We start from the raw sequence: 7,086 nt of genomic DNA on the forward strand, positions 1-7,086 counted from the left end.
GGAGTAAATCACTTTAAAGGGACATTTAAAAAAATTAGATCCTTCTAGTCTTTGAAATACAACTTTAAAATAATTTTCTTATATTATTATACAACTTTCTGATATTCAGAGACTGAGAAAATTGGAACCATAAGGATAACATGGTTAGGGGGTATTCTAATTTGCCCAGCAAAGTGGAAATTTCAGCACCAACTGAACTACCAAAGCCAAGAAAAAAGAATAAGACAGTAGGACAAGAAGAATAGCAGCTGCTAGCTTTGGAAAAAATTGCTCTGAAAAAAACCACAGAGGTAAATATTTAGATGAACATTAATTTTTATGGAATTTTATGATCAAGAGATGAACACGGTGAAGTGAATGTATGCATCTCATCATGAACTGTGTGAGGACACTGTGAGCAGATCTCAGCTGCCTGAACAGGTGTCTAGTGCTGTATGAAGGGCAGTTCAGCACCCAAATCACACGGCCAGGGTGAAAAATATGGCAAAGGACCAACCAAAGATGAATACCCATTTGGACTGCCAAATAGAAGTCTAGCAAGAGGCCATCTAAATTTCCACTAGACACATACAGTTAGGCAAACAAACCCTACCCTTAACTACTAAATTTTAGTATCACTGTTAACTACTGCCAGGACATGGTACTGTGCTCTGCTTTCAACATCTTATTGTGACAGCTACAAGAAACTCAGCAAAATTTTTTAAATTTTAAAGAAAATTCTTAAATTTTAAATAAAAATAAAACTGACCATAGGCCAGAGTTTCCATATGGGAAAATTAAGCCTGAAAATGCACAGGTTTCTAATGTATAAAATGAAATTCTGCTAACTGCCACCCAAAGACAGATGCATTCTTAGCAAAAAATGAAATGGGATTTTTCACACAGGTGTCAAGGGTTGTAGGCTGGGGGGGACTAAGAGTCTTGTTAGTTTTCACTTATTACTGGAAAGTAGCAATTACATTTGAAGAGTTCCCTAAAAGAGCAGCTCTAGTTCGAACAAAAATTAAGTTTTTGTCCTGATGGATGTGGATTGGGTTTTTGATCTGAGCTCATGAACTGACTTCACTATATATTACAAGAAAAACAAATTATAGACCTTGGTTCAAGTTGATAGTGACCTTGAGAAGGGGGAGAAGTGGGTCAACCAGAATCTCATGATGTTCAACAAAGGGAAAAGCAAAGCCCTTCAAATAGAGAGGAGTAGCCTCATTTACCCCCACAGGCTGGGGACCCAGCAGCAGAAAAGGAGCTTTGCAGAAAAGGTGCTGAGGATTCTGGTGGACAGCAAGTCAACCTGTGCCAGTAATGTGCCCTCAGGGCAAACAAGCTTTCTGGTCTGCCTTAGCAGGAGTACTGCAAACACACCTGGAGAGACACACCTGGAAGTTCTGGGCAGCCCAATACAGCAGTAGTGGGGAGATGTGGACATACAGGAGTGAGTAGAATGAAGAGCCACAATGGTATTAAAGGAATTAGCACATGTATAGAGGCCCAGAGACATGCCACACACAGAAGAAATGCACTGCTTCATTTCAAGTGCTTGACTGAATTTAAAGTTGATTTAAATTGACCCTAAAGTTAGACTTTGAAAACAGAAATGAGATCAGAGACTAACCAAAAGCTTAAGCCTGTTCCTATAATTCCTCTCAGAGAAATACATTTTTTTTTGAGAATTGTTTGGAAAAGAGAACATATACAAATGGAGGGGTGAGGGGGGGTCACAGGCTTTTCTCAATTGGTCTGCTAGTAGCAATTTTGACCTTTCTTTCATAACAGAATCTCAGAAGATGAAAAGAAAGAACCAGTCCTTGGAAAACTCCAACAAATGTGAAGCATTTTAGAGAGTAGAACCTATTTTTGGATAGTCTTTTTTATAGAGTGATTGAATTATTCTTAGCACAGAGCTAGATTTTCTGGTTTACATAAACAATGATTCATTGTTTTGTGATTTGCAGCTCTGTACAGCTGAATTAAATACTGTTTATTGGCCAGTCGTTGTGAAACTGCTTTATACTACACACAGGTGAATTAAAAGTGAACTTAACTCACACATGACCAGAGGAAATAATAATGACCAGAGGAAATGTTGATGACATACTTGATCAACTGACTTCTTGAGCAATTTACAGAAAATAACTGCACAAATAAATACAACAGGCTACCAGGAGGAAAAATGGTCAAGGAGCCAGCCTGCCCACCTCAGGTATCTAACTTGCACCTAGTATTTTCCAGTCTGGTGTTGCAGGCTCTTCCAGTCCTTTCTTATCTGCATGTGAAGAGGCGACTGAAGGCTTCCAGAGGGATAACTGGACTGACTCAGGTGCCTCTACTGAGGAACTGAGGCCTTCAGAGGTGCTTATTTCCCCCTTGTGCCAAAGGGGGAAGCATTTCAAGGGAGGTTCCTTCCATCTCAGCCCAAAATTTCTGACCCTGCTATGTGGCTAAGCAGTTTTACTGATGCTTTATCACCATGGAGTGGATCACACATTCAAAGTCTTGTTCTGTCCTATGAAATAGCTTTTAAACTTTCATTCTTTGAAAATTTGTCTGCAATTACTCATCCAGTAAAGCAATGACTTTCACCTTCCAAAAATCTTTCTATCCAGTGTGAAAGTAGTCAACCATTCATACTACCCAAGATATCTCTACTGTAACTTCCAGTAGGTTCATTTACACAGCTCATTTACACAGCCACCAGTGTTGCCATCCTTGCACACTGACAACAGGATTCAAACTGCAAAACCTTTTTGTGTTATCACTGATAAGATCAGTCTCATACTACTCACTTAAGACAAATATTAATTTACTGTCTGGAGGTCAAACCCCCAAACATTGGTAATTCCAGTTACAAGTCATTCGCTATGCAGCAGAGATATATGCTCATTGTGCCTGGACACAGCTGTTTAATTTAAAATTAACTATCTGCTCAGTCAGGGGGAAGATATTTTCATTGGTACTTTTTGAGAAAGGGAGGGATAAGATAAAATCACTGAGATGTTTCACATGTCGGGAGGAGGAGAGAACTGCATTATGAATGAAGCAAAGTAATCAACCCAGCTGTCCTTTCTCCATCAGCTTCAGCCTCTGTCATATAAATTAGGGATGCCCAACTGTTTGGATAAAACTGTTTTTTCCATATAAAAATACACAAAAAATTTTCATTATATTTCAGATTTCCTAATTCTGAAATTTAAGGATAAAGAATCTTTGATTTAGAATGATAATTTAGTTGTGTGAATCTTCTTCAGGTTGTATGATTTTGTGGGAAGTGTATTTTTAGATCTTCATGCTGTGGGGAGTCCTCACCTGGATAAGAATGCATCTACAAATATGTAAGTACTTATCAGATTATTCTACAGTTTTCCCTTTGTGTTGTTAAAGCAGTTGGAAGAGTAGAAGCTAAAGTTAAGGGAGGGAAATCTGAAAAGAGGAAGAATTTTGAAGATGCATTCATGTATTTGATGAGGATTTTTCACTCCCTTGAAAACTGAAATTTTTCATGCCTGAAATAACGGGAAGAGATGTACTGTGAAATAGGGTTTGCTGCAATCCTTGGTCTCTGCCTTTGGTAGAAAGTCTTGGTTTCATTGACATGAGATTGTCAACTTTCTGCAATTTAAAGGAAGAACTCTCTATAAAAAGATTTCCAATTTGAAAAATGCCAAGGAAGCAGAAGGTGTCAAAGGTGTTAAATTGAGTGCACAGGGTTCATTATTTCAGTAATATACTATATGGAATATAAACTGAAGCTCTGAATAAATTTTATGCATGCACATGGTCTTCACATACCTTATCCTCTCATAAAATGACCTTTTTTATATAAGATAATACTATAGTTATACAGTTCCATCATTTTTTTGTTTAGGAGAAGGCTGAAAACCCTTTATTTTTAAATATATTTTACTTTTACACTCAGCAATTAGGGTGACATTATTCCACAACAACTATGAGAAAAGATTGGATGTATAATTAGGCTGTTGTCTCCTATTTTATAGTTCCCTAAAAAAACAGAACAGACAGACATAGAGGGTTGATTTTAATGCCGGCCAACAACTAAACACCAACCAACAACTCACTCACTCTCCCCTAAAGGGACTGGGGACACAATTAGAAAATCAAAGGCAAAAAACCCTTGAAGCCTGAGATAAAGACAATTGAAGTGAAGCAAACAGGGGAAAAAAAGCCCAAATGGTGCAAAGACCATTGCTCACTGCCTCCTAATACAAGACTGATGCTCAGTCAGGCTCTGAGCAGCAACTACCTAGGAAAATCTAGTCCCCCTCCCCAGTTTTTATTGAGTTTAACCCAGTTTTTATGCATCCCACATGATATGGAATGTCCCTTTCACCAGTTTGGGTCAGGTATCCTGGCTGTGTCCCACTCCAGATTCTTGCTAAAGCCCAGACTGATCTCTGGCAGGACAGGGTGAGAAACAGAGAGAGCCTAGATAGCGAGTAAGCATTGATCAGAAAGAGCTAAATCAGCCCTATGCCATCAACACTGTCTTGGTCCCAAATTCAGAAGAGTACTACACGAGCTACCAAAAAGGAAGATAGCTCCATTCCAGCCACTTGTCTAAATTAACACCTGAGTCACACCCATATTTCTTTAGGTTTTCAGCCACTATTTCCCTTTCTCATGCTAAAGCATTCAAAACAAGTATCAAGTTAGATTGCAGTATGGAGTGAAAATGGATTAAGTGTGTTTGATCACCTTCACTTTTATTGACCAGTTAAGCTCCCTTGCTATCTGTTATTTACCTAGACTTGACTTTCTTTTTCACCATATGGCATTGTAAGTGTTTTTCTAATACCAGAAGATTACTTTTCACGTTTCTGCCATTCCAGTTGTCAGGCACATCGCATCGGTCCCAACTCTAGCAGCCAGAAACTGACCCTCCTCTGCAAAGAGGAACAGACAACCCTCTTATTTTTAAGGTTATGTCTAAGACATAGCTTAGAAGATAAATTGCAGCATGCAGAGACTCTTAAACTTGCCAGCTTGGGTCTTGACAACAGTGAAGTCAAGATACCAAGAAGCTAAGGACAGACTATAGGATGTATCAAAATCCCAAAATAAATATTTATGCAGTCTGTATCAAGTTAACTCAAGTATCTTTAAAACTCAAAATGTTTAGGTGTAGTAGTTTTTTGCACAGTAAAGAATAAAAAAGCCATTCTAGTTGATACCGTGTCATATCTCTTCTGCTATGTGGGAGGCTGAAATCATGGATAGATGTAACATAAATAAGTTCTGTATGACTGGAAAAATCCTTATCTGAGGTATATAGATAATCAGGGTGTTTGGTGATGCCTTAAGTTTTAACTTTCATATTCTCAGATTCTGTACTGCATTAGTATATAGCTCTGAACTTTATATAAAATGTTAGCAAGTTCTCTTCACAGTATAGTTAGACAAAACAATTCTTTCCCAGCTGAGAACCAAGAACACCGTTGCAGCTTCAGGCCCAAAGGAGTATAAACAACGGCAAACTGAGGAGGGCAATCTGGGAGGATGGGACTTTATAACCTGAAGCTGTAATTGGACAATTAACCCAAATCTGTAAATGGACCCAAACTCATAAAAGTGTGAAAACTCATGACTTGGGGTCCATCTAGAGTCAGTCTTCAGTCTATCTTGGGCAGAGCCCTGGCCAGGCCCTTGTACTGCCCAAGGTGTATCCTTTGAAAGCTTTTTAATAAATGTTGGAGACTGAGACACAGAGTTTGTGCCCTTGATTCTGATACTTAGCTCTGAGATCCAGAAAAATGATCTCAATTTCTGAGATCTGAATTTCAAACAATATGAAATTTATGAGCATGTTTTCATGAAAACAACCGTTAAAACTAGATAAAAGGAGCTCAGCCAAAAGGAGACTGAGAAATCCAGGAGTAAAGAAAAACACAGAAGAAGTACAGCAGAATCGAGAGAAGAAAAAGAATTAGAGAAGTTACAATAAATACCTACTTTATTGCTTTAACTCTGTCCAGCCTCTCTTCCAGGCAGCCTCATAAGACATCACTGGAGTTTTATCTAGGGAAAATCCAGGAATACAGAGGATCTAAGAAGACACTTTCAAGATGCTGCAGTCAGTGGATGTCTCCAAAATCTTGAAGTCAAGCAGAATAGGAATGGTAGGATATATAACTGTGTGGTTTAACATATAAAAGAGTGTGCTTACAGTAGATCCTGTTGTGAAATCCAATATCAAAGGTTCAGAAAACCCAATTAACTTTCCAGTTTTTTCAGTAACTATTTCTGAGAATTCTTCCAAACAGAACCAGCACTGCATTAGCTTGTTATAAAGAGAATAATTTCATTTTATTGAGTTCACTAAAAGACTTTTAATCCAGAGCATGCATACTTGAACAGCCACCTGTGGCACAGGAAACCCACACGCTCGTTGCATATTTTATTTTAAGGGGTGCCCATTAACTCCACTGCTAATACAAATTTCAATTTCCACTAGCCTATGTGGATGAAACAGTTGGACATCTCCTCTGAAAGAGGATCAGGCTCCTTCTGTGATCAGTGGTCATGGCAGGCATCCCCAGAGCAGAGCTGTACCTCCAGATACATCCAACAGAATTAACAGGGAGTCCACAGGTTAATTTGGAATACATGCAATAGGCTGGATGTCTTCACTGTGTGTCACGTTCACATTAACATTAGTCTGCAACATAACAAATCACATTGAGGACACTGATTTTTCCCAGACCCACCACAGTATATCAGTGACATAAAAAAAATAAATAATTGTTCTCCTGACCTGAGGCTTGGCTAGCAGGGATCTCAGGCCAGGCAGTACACAGAATCTTAGATGTTTCTGTGGGAGAACTGGGCTTCAGATACCTGAAACAAAAACATGGAAGTTTCAGTGTTAAATGTAAAATAAAATAATAATAAATAAAGAACCTCTTGTTCTCTTTTTTCTTTTTCTTTCTTCTGAAGCTTAAGGAGTCTTTTTTTTTCATTTCTTGTAACAAGAGGTATTCTAATGAAGGTATCTTTCAAATATGTTTTGTTTCTTGTCAGCTCCTTTTGGAGCTAAAAACATCTTCAATTCTGGCATGACTCACATCTAAA

At 38.3% G+C, this 7,086-nt stretch overlaps 1 long non-coding RNA gene across 1 annotated transcript; it reads right to left on the reverse strand.

Moving 5' to 3' along the window:
- Positions 1-6,306: 6,306 nt before the first annotated feature.
- LOC147654074 (uncharacterized) lies at positions 6,307-6,852 on the reverse strand. The gene is made up of 2 exons (XR_015285438.1): positions 6,770-6,852; positions 6,307-6,673 (listed from the first exon to the last, which is right to left on the reverse strand). It is a non-coding gene; the product is annotated as an uncharacterized LOC147654074 (long non-coding RNA).
- Between the last annotated feature and the right edge of the window lie 234 nt (positions 6,853-7,086).

The sequence above is a fragment of the Cyanistes caeruleus genome, chromosome 3 (assembly GCF_971803275.1).
Source record: "Cyanistes caeruleus chromosome 3, bCyaCae1.hap1.1, whole genome shotgun sequence".
NCBI lineage: Eukaryota > Metazoa > Chordata > Aves > Passeriformes > Paridae > Cyanistes > Cyanistes caeruleus.